This window comes from Falco punctatus (assembly GCF_963210335.1).
Source record: "Falco punctatus genome assembly, chromosome: 4".
Taxonomy (NCBI): Eukaryota; Metazoa; Chordata; class Aves; order Falconiformes; family Falconidae; genus Falco; species Falco punctatus.
In genome coordinates this window covers 51,304,284-51,324,130 of record NC_137583.1, presented here as the reverse complement: position 1 = coordinate 51,324,130, position 19,847 = coordinate 51,304,284, and the positions used below count along the sequence as shown (strand labels likewise).

Sequence of the window (19,847 nt, the reverse complement as noted above, 5' to 3'; positions counted from 1 at the left end):
TGCAATTTCTTCTGACAAAGAAAAGGATTTTAGAAAACAGACAGAAGGATAGTCTCAGCTGATGATTCCAGAATAGCTGGCCAACATCTACAAGTTCAGGCTTTAAAAATTGCAATTCTCAAACTGGATTCCACACATGGACTTATTACACCTACAGAAATTAGTATCTCCCTTTTCACTTCTCCACATGACAAAATGAAATGGTGCCAAAATTACACTGCTGTTCAAGGGTACCCCATGTCCTGGAGCTTACCAGCATATCTGAGCTCTGCCAAAAATCTAGACATGCTGACCTCAGACTGTACCCCCAAGAGCTATAAACACTGCTTTTTCATATCAGACCAAAGTTGTGGCCCAAGAGAAGTAGATACCCCCACTTATTTTCCTGAAGATGACACTTTAAAGTGTCAGCACTATTTCAAAGCTCAACACTTTAGCACAGGTTGCCGCGGAAGCAGGAAAGAGAAACAGAACTGGAAACTAAATTAATGGTAGCCTCATTCCCTCCTTCCTGCCTGTATTTCTCCTCTGAGGCAAGGACAGATAAACTGCTACAAAACAAGGGAACAGCATAATAGAAAACAAATCAAAACCACAATGAACAAGAACAATTCTCTCATTACACAACAAAATGTGGATACCTGAAGTTAATCTTCAATTTCTTTCAAAGAGCCATATACAAAAAAAAAACCTGCAACCAATACTCCATTTCCAATCCATACGAACATCAGACCTGGAAGAACAGCCAGTCACAGTATAGAGTGTATCATCATGTACGCAGCACTGAACTTGAACTCCTCCGTCTAAGAGGAGACTACGAAGGCACAGCAAGTTTAGCAGCCCCCTACCAGAATCCAGTTGGCTTCCCTGCAAGTTTGTATTGCTGCCTCTTAACAATCCCTACTGAGTAAAGGGGATCTGCTTTGGAAACTTCCTATGCCCTACCAATAGCATAAAAAGCTAGTTTTGACTACTGCATAATTCTCTGCAAGACTGCCATACCGGTAAGGGGAAACAGAAAATGTAGGTGGAAGAAAGTAATTCCCTGGTCTGGCATTATTGGCGGGATGGAGGGAGAACACAAAACCACACACAAAAATTATAAAAAAAAAATTCTCTTCAGGTCTTCAAATCAAAAAAGCAAAAGCCAGAATGGCTCTTGGAGATTCAAACTTGAACACATATCAGGGTTCAGAACAACACAGCAGCTTATTGAGGCAATTAAAAGTCGTTTGGAAAGAGTTAAATCTTAAGAGGAATCCTTGAAGTGCACTGTACCACTTTGTCCTTAACATAACCTCCCTTCCTGTGTCCTGACCTAGTCACTCCCTTACTTAATTCCTTAAATGTATTCCTCTCACTTTCCAAAGAGATTTCAAGTTACTCCTGAGCATATTTTCTATTGTCCTATCTAACAGCCAGTTACCAAAATAACTTTCCTATTCTCCTAGTGTCACTTTTGGACCATTTCCTACTCTCATTATATAACCGTAGACCTCTACTTTAAAAGGGAATCTCATTTTATCACAGGAAGTCAATCCCCCAGGGGAAAACATCAAGTCTGCAGTATGTTTAAATAAGACACAGCATCAGCTGATGCCAGCCAGAGTTAGGATTTTTAGGAGCACTGTATTAAATTATGCGCTCCAATCAACCCTCAAACAGCCGTTTTAAAAGGTCTTTGAAGCAAAAAGAAAACCATCCTACATTCAATACATTCAGATAGCCTACAAACAGGATTTGGTAGGCGAGAAACACTTAAGGGAGGAAAACAGCAGCACAGGTCATCTGCAAGTTTAGTTAATAAGGATACAAAGAACGGAGAAAAAAAAGAGAGGAGAGCAGCAGTAGCAGGGTAGCAGAGTAGAACCTGTAGCACAAACACAGCTCATGGTAATTAAGGAAAAAACCAAATCAACGCTTTAGAACTAAAGGTCTTTGTAAAACATATACGAAGATTTAATGTACAACATGGCTATCTGCTGTGAGTTGACAAATTCCACTTTTCTTGTGTAGTGAATCACAACCATTTACTAATTCATCGTTAGCTGAAAATGATTCCAGGAGCTCCTGCCAGCAGAAAGAAGCATGCATTAACTGCAGACTAGATTAAAATGGAAAACCCCTACTGAAGTTACTGTCTCCAGCAATAACCTCTACTGGATGCAGAGGAGACTGCAAGAGTTATGTTTAGAGACAAGTATAGAAGGATGTGCCCATAGAGCGAATCTTTTAGCAATACCAGCAATTACTAGTAATTTGGCAAGTTAAAAATCTTAGCTGGAAAAAACTAAGCTTGAAGTTACAAAGGTTTCTTTACATTCCCCAACTCTTAAATTCATATTTATTCATTCTAGGAGAGAGAAATCTCACAGAAGCTGCCAGCAAAGGAACACAACACATCAAAATAATATCAAATACCGTGAGTTAGAGTCATTACAGTTTTAAGAACAAGACAACAACTGCTGATGCAACAAAAGAACAGTTGATCAATTTTTTTAAACACCATTAGCATCCACAGATCTGAGGTAAATACACAGCTTACTGGACAAATTAGGTTTTCAACAACCAGACAATGCCGTACAATACTCTAAATTCAGATGTAAAACTATTATTCCTAATAAAACCACCATTACTTTTAAGGGAAAATACAAGCCTAAGAATGCTAGTTCAAGGAAAATTATAGGATCTCTCTTTAAAAGTGAATTCCCAGGCTGAAAATAGTTTGAACTAAAAGCAAATAAGCTACAATTACATCAAGCCACTGCTAATGCAGATATACATCCCTATAAATCCAGTCAGTCATTCACCAATTACACCAATGCAAGCTACTAAGAGGGTCACTTCAGGACAAATTTGTAATCCCCAATGTGACACTTGATCCCATTGCCCTACATGCTCTGTCCAAATCCCAATGAAAAAAAAAAAAAAAGAAAAAAAGTACATTTTACCTAAAACACCAGTAAAAAAAACCCCAGTCCTCAGAACACAAGATGGACATATCCTTTAACTCTCATGTCGTAAATGCTTAAATATGTTAAAATACAGACTAAGAAAAAATAATATATGCTTTAAGCATAAAGATATCCTGAAAAAATTAACACTGCAGATTACGTACACTGTCGCTTCATATGTAAATGCAAATTTGTAACATAAAATATAGCTTGAGCCACCCTCAGCATCCTACAGAGTTGCCATCATCATGGTGTCACAGTATTACCCCCCCACCCCCCCAATACGTATACCGGGTGACAAGTGTTATGGCATGTCATCCCAAAAGCATTTAATGCAAAATTTAAACCTCAAAAATTATTACTGGTTTTGCAGACACCCTGGTGATGATGTCCCATCATTTTGTCCAACTGTCCTGGTGTAGGTAGAAAGAACTTACACTTCAGAGCTGCGTTCTGCAAGTCTCAGCAGGAATGCAGACACTCAAATCACAAGTACCAATTGCTGTACTGACCAAACATTTCCTCCAGAATCTCAAGATCATTTTAAAAGTCTCCTATTACATCCCACCTTTCTTTCCAGAGGTTTCTCTCTGCCTTTTCAGAGAGAAAAGAAAACATTAGCATGTATGATATTATAGTCAAACTAATACTTCTGAAGCTGTGCATCAATAACTCTATGTCAGGAAACCAACAAATGTAAAAATATTTAAGTTACTACTGCATATCTAAATCCCTTTAAAATCCACAGCTCCCACTTAGCAAGAAGTCCAAATCATCTACCTATCAACACCTAGAACCCTTTGTCCAATTGCTTTGATTCATGACCAAAAAGAGAAAACTATTCACTCCTACCACAAGAGTCAAAAGGAAGGAAGAGACAGTGACTCAGTTCTGTCTCATTCTTTGCCTCTCATGTCTGCAGAGCCTGATTCGAAGCCTCTGCTGGAGCTGGCTTTTGAATTTTTGTCTTTGGCCTTCCAAAGTTTCCAATAAATTTCACTACTACTAATTAGGTACCTATGGACAGCAGGAAAACCGTTCTGAGATTCCTTAAGACCAGTACAGATAAGCATAGAGTCATCTCTAAAAAGAGCACTACACTTAATAAAGCTGTAGTACATAAATGGCCTTTACAGGGTCAGAAGACTGAGAGAAGTAAAATACTCAAGGTTAAACACAAAAAACAAGAAGGGGCCAGGAAAGATGAGATAGAAAATAATAACAATCGGCAAGAACAAAAAGTTCCAAATTCAATATTCATGTGTTTGGCATTAACATCATTTCAGACCAACAGAAAGGGACCCTTAGTGTAGACAGCAATCAGGTTACAGGCAGGAATTAAGTACTTAGAACTGTTATGAGCAGTGCTAACAATTACACTTGAAAATGTTTTCTGTAAGCTGCTGTTTGCAATAGCGTTTTCCTGACTATTTCTAACAGCATTTCAAGTCTAACATCACCAATAATTTCACAAGACTACTAAGGCATAGATCAAGCCATACTTACCCACATGGGAACAGAGCACGTGAGAACTTCCTGAGCAGACATCATTAGTCACTGGTATCAAGAGCACCTACTAGACCGGGTGGCCCATGATAAACCTATGATAAACAGCCTTTTACTGAACAGCAGACCTCTTCCTCTTAGCACGACAGAAACTCAAATTTAAACTACTAATAACTAGACGCTTAGAAAATGCACTGTACTTTCTAGAGGGGATTAAAGGAAAACTGTCAGTAAGGCACAACTTTCAGATTTCCATGAACATCCTGGCAGTTTAAGCCTTTCAAATTCAAGGTATGTACAGTTTGGAGTTGGATTTTCCACCCCTAATCCTTAACGCTTTGCACTGCTCTCATTCAGTTATGCCACTGATCGTGTTTCTCTATGGCATTTTCCCCAACAGAAAGCTGTTTTATGTATGCTTGGCATCTCCTTCTCCAACTACTTTGTTCTACTTCCACTTTATTAGAAGTGATGCAGCACCTAAAAACATTGCTAGAAATCCCACCTGATCACCAAACCGCTGGAACCTCAAGCTAGTTTCGTTACTAAGAAAAAGAAAAGAAAAAAAAAAAAAGACATAATATGAAAACAAACTCTCAGTATCACACTCCTAGAAGGACAAACTGCCAGAGTATCTATAGCAAAAAGCTAGACATACTCCAGTGGGCTGGTAGGGGATGAAACCCAGCACATTCAGGAAGCAGCACCCCCAGCATCAGAGGGTTTTCACTAACAAGTATGAATTGATCTCAATTCTAGCACTTCAGCAGTCATAACTCAAGATTATGTAAACATACTTTGAAATTCATCTGATAAATCCTCCCATAGTTTTACTTTGTTTAAAGCAAGCATCAACACCCTAAATTCAGCTGAAAAACAGCTTTTCAGGATGATGTAGCTCTAATGCAATTTTGCAAAAGGAACAATGACTCACTCCCAGGCAGGAACGTGCTGGAAGTGTATGACCTAATACTCAGAGAAAAGCTTGCTTTTTCAAAAAGATCTAGCATTCATATGCACAGTATCTCCCAAACCAGTAAACTTTAAAAAATGAGAGTTTCTGCACAAAGGAATTTACAGAATTACCTTTTTTGGCTTTTCTCACTTCTTGTCAAAAATCCAACCAGCCTAACTTGTAGCAGTTCCCAGCTTTAATTCCATCCTAAAACTGGCCATCTTTGCATAGAATTACATCCACGTATGACTCACTCTCCAGCCCATTTTAGCCCTAGCCGTTAGAGGCAAGGACAGCACTGATCCAACATGCCGGCCAACACAAAGAGACCAGCATCAAATGTGGATGGAGGTGTTAAAATTAAAACATTAGTAGGCACTAGATATGAAACACTAGCAAGCCATGAGCACTTGACTGACCAGCAAGACAAGCCTACTTCATGCTCAACTGGATTCCTGACAATCTTGCTGAGGATCCTCTATCTGTGAGGGTCTGAGTTTTAAGATTTTATGTTCAGACAGCAGCTGCACGGCTTACTGAAGAACTTGCCTGTTACAACAATATAAAGCCCAGAATTATTTCATACGTTTAAAACCCAGTCACTATCCCTTGGGCTTGAGCCTGCATTGTTCTCAGTCTGTCTTATGCTCATACTTGCAAATACTCCAGGTAAAAGGGGCAAAGTGTAGGTGGAAAATGGGAGTGAGTGACACAGGTTAATCAGGATTTTAATCATGCTAATGGATGTGATTAACTGCATACTTCTCCTAGAACCTTCCTGCAGCTACACATGAGTAGCTTGATAGCCAGAACACAGCACGAGTGAACTGCTCATCCCATTTTAATCTCCAGCTACACCATGTGTGTCACGTCACCCAGCATGCAAGGATATACCTAATACTTAAACTTATTTCCACCCACATATCAAATCTTCCACCATGCTAACACAGTCATTTTGGGCAGGGTACAAAGACTCCAGACTTGTGTTTGTCTACGCTAAAGTCTCTTTACAAAAAATTACCACTCCTGGAGACTAGAAATCTAACCTTCGCACAGGAAAGCTAATACAGGGCCTATTGCATTACACAAACCTGCCTGAATAATGCAACTACAACTACTTTTTTCTCTCTCTCTTTTTGCTAGTTTTATCCAAATCACAGGGACATTGCTAGCTTTATCTCAAAGTTAGTATCTTGCTGCTCCCTGGGGTAAGTATTAATTCAGCAGTTGCCACTCTCACAGGAAAATTCATGAGGCCAGCAAGGATTAAGAGAGCAACGAGAAATACCGTTTTCTAATAGTGAGGAAGTTGGGTAGGCAGAGAAGAAATCAGACTCTTCCTTCACTATTTCTAGGGGAGGACAAGAGAGCAAGAGAATAAATAACCCCACATCCTCCCACCTTCCAGCAGGTATTTCAAGGGAAGAATGTGTTATTACAGAGTTTGAATATATTAGCATATATATATACACATCCATTTTTCATCTAGGTAGTAGACTTACACTTCCTATTAACACAGCGTCTCCCTTGTTTTCTAGAGCAACAACTGCAAACATTCTGTCATCAAGCTTACCAACATTTATAAAATATGGGCTTGCATGACATATAATTTAACAACTTATTCAGAGGAGTTCCAGACCAGTATTTCTTGGAAACATATTCCACACACACACCCCTTAGCACTATCCTGATACATTTGAGTGCTAGAGCTTAAATATCCCACTAATGTCTATCCATAATCCTCTGGGGTTAGAATTCCCAATAATTTAAAGTAACTGTAATATTTAACAATTTCCAACATAAAACTTTATTAAGGAGCCTCCCCAAGAGCAACAGTGCACTAGTGTAAGGCAGAAATATCCTATTCTTATTGTTATCAAGTTAAAAACTGCGTAACATCTACGACAACTGATTTCACTGACCTTTTCTTACCACAAGAAATCCTTCTGCATGTGCAAAACTAAGTCACGAAATTGGCTTCCGAGTTGTAGGAGGCTGGAGAAATCCACCACAGGGGAAACACAGGTTTGCGTGCTGTGCAAGCTTACCTGTACACATTAGTCACATGGGCCATACTTTGTTCAACCCAGCTTATGCCACCTCCTCAAGAACCTGATCCAAAGCACATCAACCCATTCTGGGCGACGAACTCTGTAGCAGATGACAGCAGCAATGATGGCTCAGGCACAAGACTCAAGCTGTTCTGCCACCATACTGTCTGCTATAATCACAGACACCTGCATTTCTCTGATCTACAGCTGAGTATAATTTAATTTGCCTTCAAGAAAAAAAATTGCACTATTAAAACACAAGGAAGCCATATACACAGCATTTGACTAAGGAAGAGATCGATCTATTTTAGTTGGGACAGGAAGTGTAAACTTGAAGCTACAGGAAATAACTATCTGTCTTCCAGAGTAATATTTGCTTCAAGTTTGCCTCCCCAACTCCAGAAGCACATATACAAAACATAATTTGCCATCTACAATCAGACTGGCAACAACATGGTGAGTAACATGTCTTGAACTCTTCGTTCTCAAAGCAAAAAGACCAGAATCTTATCTTCCAATCTATGTCTGGACTAGCAAAATAAATTATTGGGGATTTTTCTGGGCCAAACCAACATGCAGTTATACATTATTTGGCTTTTAAGTAACCACCACTTTCATTTAATTGCAAGTAGTTCAAATTCATCTTGACAGACTTATACCCTGTCCAACCAGTGGTTTCCCTTAGTCATATGCCAAACTTGTATCAGAATTTGGAAGTCTGCACATCATCGCTATGTACATTGAGACAAACGCACTTTAAGTACCAAGTTATTAGCTGAAGATTTTAGTGAACAGGAGGTTAGCTTAAGAATAGTACACAACAGCAGGAACAGTACTAACAGCGATGGGTCTACACTAGACCTGAACTCTGCAAGAATTCAAATCTGATTTAATGGCCCAGATTCATTTATTTCTAGGGAAAAAGAGGTAACCACTGAAATACTACAGGGGTTGGGACCTCAAATATAATTATAGCTCCATTTACTAAAATCAGGGCTGCGTCAGCCCTTTTACAAACACCAGAAAGGATACATAACTCATTTGTTTAAACTGAGTATTCATCAGACTTCATAAAATGAGCTTAGGAGTAGAAATTGTTATGTCCCAGCCTCCACACAGCCTTATCTGCTGCTCCTTCAAAAAAACAAAAACAAAAAAAAAAACCCAAGTTGCTTCTATTTTCATTGGATTTCTGATGGTCAGGTTGTCTTATGCTTACATTGTTGTTGGTGGGGGGTGTTTAACATCATAATGGAAAAAACAGTTTAAGCAATACTTTGGCATTTAAAACCTAGATTTAACTGTCTCGTGTCCCTGGAAGAGAAATGAATGAGTACTCTAAACTTCAGTTTTCAGAATTAGTATTGCCATCTTTAAATGACACTTACCAGTACTGTAAGGCAGGGCACACAGAGGTACCAGAGTAAGTCCAAGTTGGTTTCAACAGTTTATGGGAGCCTGACACGTGATTATTCACCTCCTGGTCTTTTCACCCCACTCTCTTACGATGCCCACAGCCAACTCATACAAAGGAGCGGGCAAGGGCTAAAGTTATACATTTACCCACACCACTACACTACTCCTAACCTTCAAAGTTTCCCACAGACAAATTAGGCAACTTGTTAAAACAGATCTCCAGATATCCTGCAAGGGTGAGGTTCTGCAGTTCCCAGAGCTGAGCTGTGGTGTTCAACACTCCTAGGAACCTGCCCAAGGATCACCGGCCAGCAACTTGTAAACTGACTGACAAGAGCCATTAGCTTTTAAGAAACAGTATGATGAAGTCAGATATTAAAGCTTCAGTGAGTATCCGCTGGCATAAGTGTACTACCAACAGGCTTCCCACTTCTTCTTTAAGGACAAGACTGACATAATCCTCTCCTAATATCATCTGAGGACTCAGGGGGAACGAGGGGTAACCCAGAAAACTGTACCCATGGCAACACTGTGCTCTAGGCTGAACTTGCAGGGCTGTGATCGTAAAACCACTGACACTTCTTTGTATTATTTGATATTTCCCTGATGTCATCTCTGCAAAGACACATAATACAGATTTAATAATATCCACGTCCTCCAGTTTTAGAGTCAACAATCACATTCACAAACAGATCAACTATTCTGCCTTTAAGCTTATTATTTGTCACTAACGAAGAAAACAAAAGATAAATGATATTGCTGCTGTTTCAAGAGCAAGTCAGATAAGGCCCTTTTAAATCTGAAAAAGCTCATCTCTTCTGGTGTGAGAAGGGCAAAAAAGATTTAAAAAAAAATATGAACCCTCCAAAACGCATCTGAAAAGATAATCAGAAAATTTACCAGTTTTCATAAGGAAAAAAAAAAAACAAAACGCAAACTTAAAGCAATTTTAACACAGACAGGTCCATCCAGCCAATATCACTTTTATCCTAATAGTATTGCTACATAAAATACTTTTCACTTCCTTTTTTGGAGAAAGACAAATAAATCTAAAAGTTGATCAAGTTGCAAAAGCACCTTATATATATATATATATCACCAGTGAAACATACACTACCAGATGGAATAATCAAGCCTTGGCAAAGAGGAAATAAGCTGTACAACACCAGCACACCCCTGTCCTTTCAGTTCACAAAACAAAGCTACAGCAGCGTCACACACAGAGCCCTGCATAAAAGGGGCATAAGGAGGCACCGAGCAAGGCTTGCTATTCCACAAGCTGAAATACTGAGAAAGTACTTGGACATCTATTACATTATTCAAGAAGCCTTTCTGATACTCTGCTGAAATTATAAGCTGGGAAGAATATGGTTCATTAAACATAGGACTCCAGCTATAAAGAAAAAGAAAACTTTTTAAAAAAGCTAAAATAAATTAGTTTCTTTGTTAAATCCATACAGGAATGGAAACATAAGAACATAAAGGAAGGAAAAGAAACAAGGAAGGGAGCCACCAAGCAAGAGTTATCAAGAACCTAAAAAAACCCAAACCAAACCCCAACATCTAAGTTCAGGTTTAATATGTTCACAGATCATGCACTTAACGCAGCCTTCTAAGAGGGGTAGAGTTTACAACAAAGCATACTACCTACAGCAAGATACACTTAAGAGGTAGCTTCTGGCAGTAGAACAGCATCTTCAGGACCAAAAACTTCACTGTCTAGAGCTTCAGCTTATTATCAGCAACCTTACATCATGCTGTAGCAAACATTTGTTTAATACTTATCACTACAACTGTTCTTTCCAAAAGAAGTTTGCTCATCTTGAAACCGGGCCTGATCTATATAAATAGATGTTTGAATCTGCCGATGACTGGGCAGCGCTACCATGCAGGCCTCGAGTGCCGCATCCACACCGCGCCACACCCAGCGCACCAGGCTGCGAGCAAGCAGCAACTCTGCAAATACTTATCCCTTCTGCGTTACCGAGCTGCGGCGCAAATATCCCCTGATGCAACTCCACAGCGATCCTTATAAAGCAGGGAAGGAGACTGGCCAAGCAGGAGGATAGTGGGGAAGGACGGGGGAAAAAAACACGTTACACAAAGTTTTGAGAGGTCCCAACGAGAAATGCCGATTCGCAGCGTTGCCCTCGACCCCCAAACGCGCCCCCCATGTGTCGGAGGGGGGCAGCTCTAATGGAGCCCCGCCGAACTTACCGCTGCGAGGGCTGCAGCCCGCCCGCCCGCCCTCAGGCCACCTCAGCCTTTCCCCCCCTTGCAACAAAGGCGGCCCCCGGCAGCGCCCACCTCCTCCGGGACGACCCCGGCCGCGCAGATGCTCTCCTGATGCTGCGGGACTTTCCTCCCCCTCGCCCTCCACCCTCTGTCACCCACAGCCCAGCCCGGCCCGCCCGCCCTCCCTCCCTCCCGCGCTGCCGGCGGCCGCCGCCGCGGCCTGGCCCCCCGGCCCGGCGCCTCCCGCCCCGCGCCCCTCACAAAAGACCCGGCAGCGCCGCCGCCCCCCGCCAGGCCCCCCCACAAGGGCGAGGCCGGAGTCCCCGCCGCCCGGGCCGGGCCGCCCCTCCATCGCCTCACACCGCCTCAGAGGGCGCCACGCCCGCTCCCCACTCGGAGCGGGGTATCCCCACGCCCTCTCGCCGCCCGCAGCTCGGAGCCCGCCGCGGCGGCCCTTACCAGAAGCGGAGGGGGGCGCGGGGGGCTGCCGCCGGGACGGAGCCGCCTGGTCAGTGTCACTCTCCCCTGCGGGCCCGGCTAGGGGAGGAGAAGGAGGGAACGGAGCCGCGCTGGCCTCACGCCGAGCGCACTACCCTGCTAGCGCCGCGGGCGGGCTCTCGGCCGCTCCGCCAATGGCGCCGCGCCGCGCCCGCCGCCCGCCAATCCCCGCGAGCGCGGGCGGCGCAGGGCCGGGAGGGCCGCGGGCGGGGCTAAGGCGGCGCTGCAGTGACAGGGCAGCGAGGTAGGGTGCGGCGCGGAGGGGTCATGGCGCTGGGTGGGGCACGGGGAGAGGGGCCGCGGGGGCGGGCTGAGGGGACCGGCGGAGGAGGGGAGCCGTGGGGCGGGGGGGGTGAGGGGAGGGGCCTGAGGGGGAGCAGGGAGGGGATGTGGAGAGGGGGAGTTTGGGCTGAGGGGCATAGGGGCGCGAGGGGACGTGGCTGAGGGGAAGCAGAAAGTGGGCTGAAGGGATGTGGCTAGGGGGGAGGGTGGCTGAGGGGAACGGTGAGGGGAGATGGCAGCGAGGGTACTTAGAAGTGATAGGGAATGGGCCAAGGAGATATGGTGAGGAAACACGGGGCTGAAGGGAGATGGGACTGTCAGGCAGTGATGGAGCCCGACCTCGACTGCGGAGACCCTCAGGGGTGGCAGGGTGTCTTTGCAGCACTGCTTTGGAGTTGATGCAGTCTTGGAGGGGTGGTATGAGCAGACCCCCTCCCCAGGCAGAGGGAGCAACCCCAGCCTGAGCGTACATACAGCACTGACACACAGTGATGGTCAGCAAGCAGCACATTTCAGTTCCTGGCAGCAAAGCTTTGTCATCTCACCTTTGGAGACCAAGATGGTTGTTCATAGACACAGAGCAGTCTGAGGGTGGATGACGGCTGGCAGGGGATGAAGACATCCCATGGGTTGAGGAGGGTGAGGTGGGGCAGGAGAGGACTATATTTGGCAGGGGAGAGGATGTCCTGGGAGCACGTGCATGCCTGTATTGGACAGGAGGACTCACCGATGTGGTGAAGTAGCTGGAAAGACGCTTGCAATAAAACACAGCATCCAGGGACAGATGCATAGATTCCACTGTGGCCCTTCTGGTGCAGAAATGCAACCCTCCTTGCATGCAGGACAGGAGAACAAGACATAGGGATGAAACGTAGATAGCAGGATGGTAGGTGATGAAAGAACATGCTTTTTATGGCAGGCATAGTTGTAGAATCAGAGAATCCCTGAATGGTTTGGGTTGGAAGGGACCTTAAAGACCCCCAGTCCCACCCCTGCCACACGCAGGGCCCCCTTCCCCCAGCCCCGGTGGCTCCCAGCCCCGTCCAGCCTGGCCTTGGGCACTGCCAGGGCTGGGGCACCCACAGCTGCTCTGGGCAGCCCGTGCCGGCGCCTCGCCGCCCTCACAGGGAAGGATTTCTCCCTCAGCTCTGATCTCCATCTGCCCTCTCTCAGCGCAAAGCCGTTCCCCCTTGTCCTGGCGCTGCAGGCCCTTGGGAAAAGCCCCTCCCCAGCTTCCTCGCCGGCCCCTTTGGGTGCTGGAAGGTGCTCCAGGCTCTCCAGGAGCCTTCCCTTCTCCGGGCTGAACAGCCCCAGCGCTCCCAGCCCGGCTGCACAGCAGAGGGGCTCCAGCCCTCTGGCCATCTCCGTGGCCTCCTCTGGCCCCGCTCCAACAGGTCCGTGCCCTCCTTATGCTGGGGGCCCCGGAGCTGGAGGCGGCGCTGCAGGGGGGTCTCAGCAGAGCGGGGCAGAGGGGCAGAGCCCCCTCCCTCGCCCCGCCGGCCACGCTGCTGGGGATGCAGCCCAGGGCACGGGGGGCTTTCTGGGCTGCGAGTGCACATGGCCGGGTCACGTCCAGCTTCTCGCCCACCAGCACCCCCAGTCCCTTTCCTCAGGGCTGCTCCCAACCCATTCTCTGCCCAGCCTGAATTGAACTTTATAAGGTTTGCAGGGGCCCACCTCTCCAGCCTGCCCAGGTCCCTCTGGGTGGCATCCCTTCCCTCCAGCATGTCAGCTGCACCACACATCCTGCTGCTGTTGGCAAACTTGCTGAGGGCGGCTTGGTCCCAGTGTCTGTGTCGCCAACAGAGTTGTTAAACAGTGCTGGTCCCAGTACAAACCCCTGAGGAATGCCACTTGTCACTGGTCTCCACCCAGACATTGAGCCATTGACCACAGCTCTTTGAGTGCGATCATCAGCCAATTCCTTACCCACCAAGTGCTCCATCTCTCAGATCCATGTCTCTCCAGAGACAAGGATGTCGTGTGGGACAGTGTCAAATGCTTTGCACAAGTCCAGGCAGGTGATGTCAGTCACTCTTCCCTCCTCCACCAACACTGTAACCCCACTGTAGAAGGCCACCAAATTTGCCAGGCACAGCTTGCCCTGAGTGAAGGCATGTGGTGCACATGGCTGAAACTCCCTCAGACAAGAGAAAGGTGAGATCATACAGTATTGGTACAGTGACAACAAACATGCAGGAGGAATATTCAGCCTCATTCTTCACGGTTTAAACCATCACAAGCTATTATGCAAATTAAACCACAAGGGAGGGAGATCATCCCCTGTCTGTCGACAGCAAGGCTCCTGCATGTGCCCAAGGGCTGTATGTGTCACTCATCTGACCCGAGGGAGCTACTGAGCTACTAAATCTCATGAAAATATGTGGCATGTTGGCCTGCTAGATAAGAAAATCAGTGTGGTGACTAAATCAAAACAAAAATAGGTGTGTCTCTTATGTCTGGTCACTTGAGGGAGGAAACACCCTTTGCATCAGGCTGTGGAAGGGGGCACACCCCATCCATGTAGAGTTAAGGTTGCAGCTTCTGCCTGACCCCCTCTTCCCAAACCTTGGAGTGTGGGTACATTTCCAGGGCCAGAGCTTGTAAGGGGAAGACAGCAGGGAAATTCTGTGTCCTGATGAAAGTCATATATATAACAACTGCTTGTACCATGTGCTATTTTTAAGGTCTAAGATTAAATAGCATCCTAATGGCTTTCTTTGGAAGGATCAGGCAACGGTTTGAATTTCAGCGCTGTCCCAGCCTACCTTGGGCTTCAGATCATTATAGGCTTAAAGATCGCTCTCTCTCCTTAGCAGATCCACCTCTCTTGTCCTCTGGAGCCTTTCTGCTAACTGTTCTCCAAGATGACGTAGACCCTGGTTCTCGTGCAGGACAGCAATTCCTGTGTCTGTGGAGCAGCCATAGTAATACAACAAAAAGCAGTGGGTTACATCAGCGCCACGTCAGGGAGTACATCTGACCTGCTTTTGGTTTCAAAAAGAACTTCTAGTTCTTCCCTGAGCCTTGAATTTATTCCCCAAAATAAAACCTTAAAGAGTCCAAAGCCTAGTCTTCAATACAGTGGTCACACAGGAGCAACCTATTGGTGTTTTAAGGAGACAGAAGTGTCCAGAGTTCACACTCGCCCTAGTCCCAGCCAGGCACACCTAACCAGCAGAAATCAGAGCAGGCAGCCGCCCTGCAATGCCATAGGTGTGTCCATTATAAACTATGCATTGCAGCAGGCAACTGTCCAATATAATCCAAACATCCTTATTTCATTGCACAAAGGGCTTCCTACTTACAAAATCTGAATTTGTAAACCCTGGGTTGTGGGCTACCATCAGCCCAAAAGCTGTGATCTGTTTCTACAGCATGTAGCATCACAGTCCGGGCAGCTGTCTCCCATCCCTGTTCTTCCATACACATTGCTAGCTAAGAACAAATTCTTCTGGTTGTCTCATCCCCATCTACAGCTTTTTCTTCATAATATGTGGCATGCTCCTTGCACATCTTAAGCTGTTATGGGTTTTTTACCCTATTATGCATAGCTTCTCAGTACACTGAGAACTGGGCTTCCTGGTTTTCTTAGATCCTGTCTTGCTTCAGCTGAAGGCGGTTGAATTTTTGTCATTGGCATTGGAAGGAGCAGGATGGAAGAGAGCATTTCATAGCTCAGCTTACATCTGAAGGACAGAATAACTTGTTCCTGACCAGAAGGAAGGAAGGAAGGAAAAGCAATATATAATATGAGCTACACCTCTGTCCTCCACACAGATGAATTCCTGCAACTGTTCAGCAATCATCAATGTAAAGGCAGGATGAAATCCCAGCTGGACTTGTTCCTAGGTGAACAACTGACTGATGTGTTCCCTTAGCTGCTAGCATGCTTACAAGCCTAGCTTCCCCAGAAAAAACTGCTGGCTCCTTTATTATTCTACCTGAGCTTAGCTTCTATGGGGACACTGTTTAATATGAAACTTCCTTGTTTTAGTTCAAAATCTGAAGTCTGCTCTTTGCTTTATGGGAGCAGCTCTAGGACAGACTCCATTTGTTGCCTCCCCACATATTTTTGCTATGCAAAAATTCAGAGCATCTCATTTATCTTTGTTTATCCCTGGAAAGAATATAACCTACTTATCCACTTGCTTTTCCAGCTGCCTTTCTGGACTCCGCGAGTCGTCTCTCAGCTCCGTTTGTCCTAAAAGAGAGGGCAGCAGGAAGGACCCTCCTCGGTCATATGGCAGTCAAAGTCTATGAGAAGCTACCGGTGTATCTGTCCTTGTAATAGCAAGGGGGGATAATTTTTTTTATTTTTTTTTTGCAGGGGGAGGTGGAGGGAGAGAAGGTGTGTGGGCAATGGCTCTGCCCCTTCATCAAGTCAGGCAGTGAAAGTGGATGGGGTAAAAGTAAGGGGACCAGCTTATCTCCCTAACGAGTCCCTCCTGGCCAGGCCCATTAGCCCAGCAGGGCAGGTAAAGCAGGCCAGCAGTCAGGCTGCTCTTCGTGTAGGTCTGACTTGTATCATGTGAGTCACTTGTGAGCGCTGAGGGAGCCAGGCAGGGAGAGCTCGTTTCTGGCAAATGCTTGTTCATGGCCACTTTGATGGGAGACAGTGCAAATTAAGGACACTCGGTAACGTGGCATGGCTTGGCTTGGCTGTTCCAGGGCATTGACAGTAAGTCTTGGAGAGAAACAGCGATGAACAGTGTGGCTTTCTGGCTCATTTATCAAGAGTTTGTCATTCTCCCTTCAAAGCATATGACATGATAGCCAAAGGTGAATGCTCAACATGAGAAGTGCTTGGGAGGCAAGGCTGCTGGGGATTGTCCTGGCTCCACAGGGATGCTGCTTTAAAAGCCCCGTGTTGCTGAGAGGTTCCTGTCATCCCTCTGATCTCTCAATCATTTCAGACATGCAGCAGAGCCTGTGGAGGGGTCATTTCCAAAAATGAGTGCTCATCAGTGGCAGTTAGTAAGTAAGGCACCCTGAACCCTCTATAAAGAAGGAGAAAGAAAAAAAAAAGCACCAGTTCTATAAAGTGTTTGAGTGGAGCAAAGAATTGCCTCAGCTCTTACAGTAGCACCCAGGAAACTTAGTTTTCTGTATGCTTTTGAAAGTGAATGCCTGTAAGCATCTTGGAGAATTTAAATACTCCTACAAAAGTAGCCTGCAACTTCCACTCCCATGCTGCTGTCTTCATTTCACATCCACTTCCCTGTGATGAATCAGGCATGCAAGAAGAAGCTAACTAGCCCGAGTGAGGCAGGACGCCGCTCCGGCAAATACAAAAGCATTGTGGGGTGCTGGCAGATATTGGCCGGCCAGCCAGCCAGGGCTGTTATGCTTATCAAAGCTGACTCCAGCACAATGGAAGGCATGGAATTTTGGCCAGGGATCCCTGCCACCCCAGAGACCTGTCGAATCTCTCTGACTGGTCATGGGATTTGCCTTGCAGCTGGCACACCCCGTGATCTTCTGATCTGGGATTGTCTGTCAACTGTAACCTGGTGCGCAGGGCGAGGAGGAGGAGGGTGGCTGCGGTGCCATGCTGAGGCTGTGGGAGCAAGTAGTGCTGCTGAGGGCTCTGCGGTCCCCGGGGCACCATCAGAAAGCACAGCTCTAGCTGCTGTCCTGCATCCCAGGTCCTACTGTGAGTGACCCAGGGTGTGGGATGCTTCCCGCACTCAGCACATGAACCAGAGCATGGGCGTTCGCATGCGGGAAGAGGAGAACCTGCCAAGGCTTGCCATCATGTGGTAGCTGAGGTTTGCATCTAAGCAGAGCCTTGTCCTGGTAAGTGCTCGACAGCCTGGCCTGGAGGGCTTCATCCTGCTCCTCCGCACTGGAGAGGGCGTTTAGCATCAGGTCGGCAGAGCTGATCTCTCCTCCAGCCTGGGCCTCTCGTAAACCAAGCCCAATTATTCTGAGACAGAAAAATTGAGTCTGTGCTGCAATGACAGAATGAGATGTCCTCAGGAGTCTGCGTGTAGCCTTGAGTTACCTTTTATAAATAGGTTAACAGCTGGAGGGCCCGTGTGTGTTTAAAGGGAAAAGACACAGTACATGCCCTATATGATATGCTCTGTCCTAAGCAATTCTGCCATTCTGTTGATTTATATCTGGAGATTAAAGGATTTGCCTTTCAATCAAATTATTCTTCTCAAACTACCAAGTGGGGGAGAGAGGGGATTTTGATCACATTCTCCACTCTGTGCAGCTATCCCCAGTGAAGCCACAGAAATTTTCTCCCTTGCTGTGCAATACATGCAGCTTGCGAATTACTCCCACTCACTTCGATGGTGATTTGCTATTTCTGTCCTGCTTCTGGTGCACAGGACATTTGCGGCGCAGGAGCGGGTGAGAGGTCTTTGGGCCCCCAGGAGCTTCCAGCCCAAAGCAGACAGAGCATGTAACCAGGACTGACAAAAGCCGTGTGATGAGACAGAAGACGACTGTTCTAGGGAAAAGCAGGCTGCAAAGAGCCCGGCTCCATCAGGCCCTGCAGGTCTGCAAGAAGTTCTGTGCAAGCCGTATCCCTCACCAACAAGGAGAGCGTCCCAGGGATCAGAGCCTAGTTAGCTTTGATTTTACTGTTCTCTTCCTTCCTCAGGCGATCAGATACAAGATAAGGCGCAGAGAGCGGCAGAGGGGGACGTTTTGGTCACTCATCTAGAGGCTGGAAGGAGCAGATCTGAGGGCGATGAGATGGAGGACACGGGTGTCTGGAGGACTGCCATGCCTCTGTTATGAGATGTGCCATCACTGCTTGGACAAAATGAGGGGACTGTGAAAGGCAACGGAACCTCACATCTCTTCAGTGCAGTACCCTGTGTCAGATGGTACTGGGGCCAGGCACAGAAGTTTGCCAGGCCAACACAGAGGTGATCTCCTCACGCTGAATCTCACCCTGCACCTGGATTGCTGCCTGGCTGAAGCTCTGGGACAGGAGGGTTCATACACTTTCCATACAACTCATTATGACTGTTCCAGACATTCCTGGGACCCAACGGTCTACTCCCTTTCTGAGTCCTAATAAGCCAGCAGCAACACTTTCTTGTGGCAACAAGTTACACAGGGTAATGGTACATGTGCAAATTAATGGTTTGGAGTGTGCTGCTTTCCAATTCCTTTGTTTTTGTGTTACAACAAAAAAAGAAGTGAAAGGTTCCTGCTGTACTTTCTGTCAGCCATTCAGCATTTCCTCTGGTTCCATCACATAATTTCTGACTTGCCTTTTTTCCTGAGGTGGCTGATGCCTCAGTGTCCCATCATGTGCTCTTCCCTCTCCCGTGGCTGCCCTCCCGGCTTTTGGTGAACAACCCTGAATTCTCCAACTTCCTTGTCGTGGTGGGATGAGGCAGAACTATGGGTATCATCTTTGGAAAGACATTGCTGTTTACATATATTTCCTACATCCCTCATCTGGGTTCCAGTACTTTCATTATACCTCATCTTACTTCCCTTAAAGCTCTAACAACCTGTTGTTCCCCTTGCTCACAGACAAGGCAGAAGCCAGGGCAGTGCTGTCTACAGAAATGCCCAAGTTCTGTTTCTGAAACGACACAGTCACTTTAGAAACCTGACTCCCATGAAATTCCCCTTGGTTATCAACACAGCTGAGAGCACTTCGGCTGTCTGAAGAATTCCCAGGGCATTTTCTGCTGTTTATTTTCCCTTTGGGCAGTTCGCCCATTTGTGCAAACCCTATGAAAGGGCAGGTGTGATGGAAAGCCCGTATGCGTGATGCTCATCCACAGCTGTGCAGCCACTGCTGGTCCCATTTTGCACACTCATCAGTTCAGACATGCAAATAAAGGGTGTGTAGCTTTCATTTATATGCTTTAGCTTTAAATACAAGCCACACAGGGAAGCTGCATGAAAACCATCTTTTCAGGCTAGAAGCAAGCCCTCGGTGTGAATTAAAGGCAGTGTCATATTATCAGC

General features: G+C 46.0%; 1 protein-coding gene and 1 long non-coding RNA gene across 19 annotated transcripts in view; one reads left to right on the top strand and one right to left on the bottom strand.

Moving 5' to 3' along the window:
- The window catches only part of MAP4 (microtubule associated protein 4), a 167,031-nt gene extending 155,304 nt beyond the window's left edge, over nucleotides 1-11,727 (bottom strand). For 4 of the 14 annotated variants that reach the window (XM_080385747.1, XM_080385735.1, XM_080385743.1 and 1 more), the window contains exon 1: nucleotides 11,577-11,726. The gene's annotated coding sequence lies outside the window, so the exon portion shown is untranslated. Of the gene's footprint in view, nucleotides 1-10,866; nucleotides 10,932-11,189; nucleotides 11,263-11,576 lie in introns of those variants that run through there. The other 10 variants (XM_080385740.1, XM_080385733.1, XM_080385746.1 and 7 more) reach the window with 8 other exon arrangements.
- A 106-nt stretch (nucleotides 11,728-11,833) lies between these two features.
- Nucleotides 11,834-19,070, top strand: LOC308063186. 5 transcript variants are annotated; one of them, XR_013927864.1, is made up of 4 exons: nucleotides 11,834-11,859; nucleotides 14,717-17,696; nucleotides 18,239-18,408; nucleotides 18,514-19,070. It is a non-coding gene; the product is annotated as an uncharacterized lncRNA (long non-coding RNA). The 5 variants fall into 5 exon arrangements; XR_013927865.1 differs by having other exon boundaries at nucleotides 14,714-17,696; XR_013927866.1 differs by lacking the exon at nucleotides 11,834-11,859 and having other exon boundaries at nucleotides 11,879-15,749; nucleotides 16,058-17,696.
- The last annotated feature ends 777 nt before the right edge of the window (nucleotides 19,071-19,847 follow it).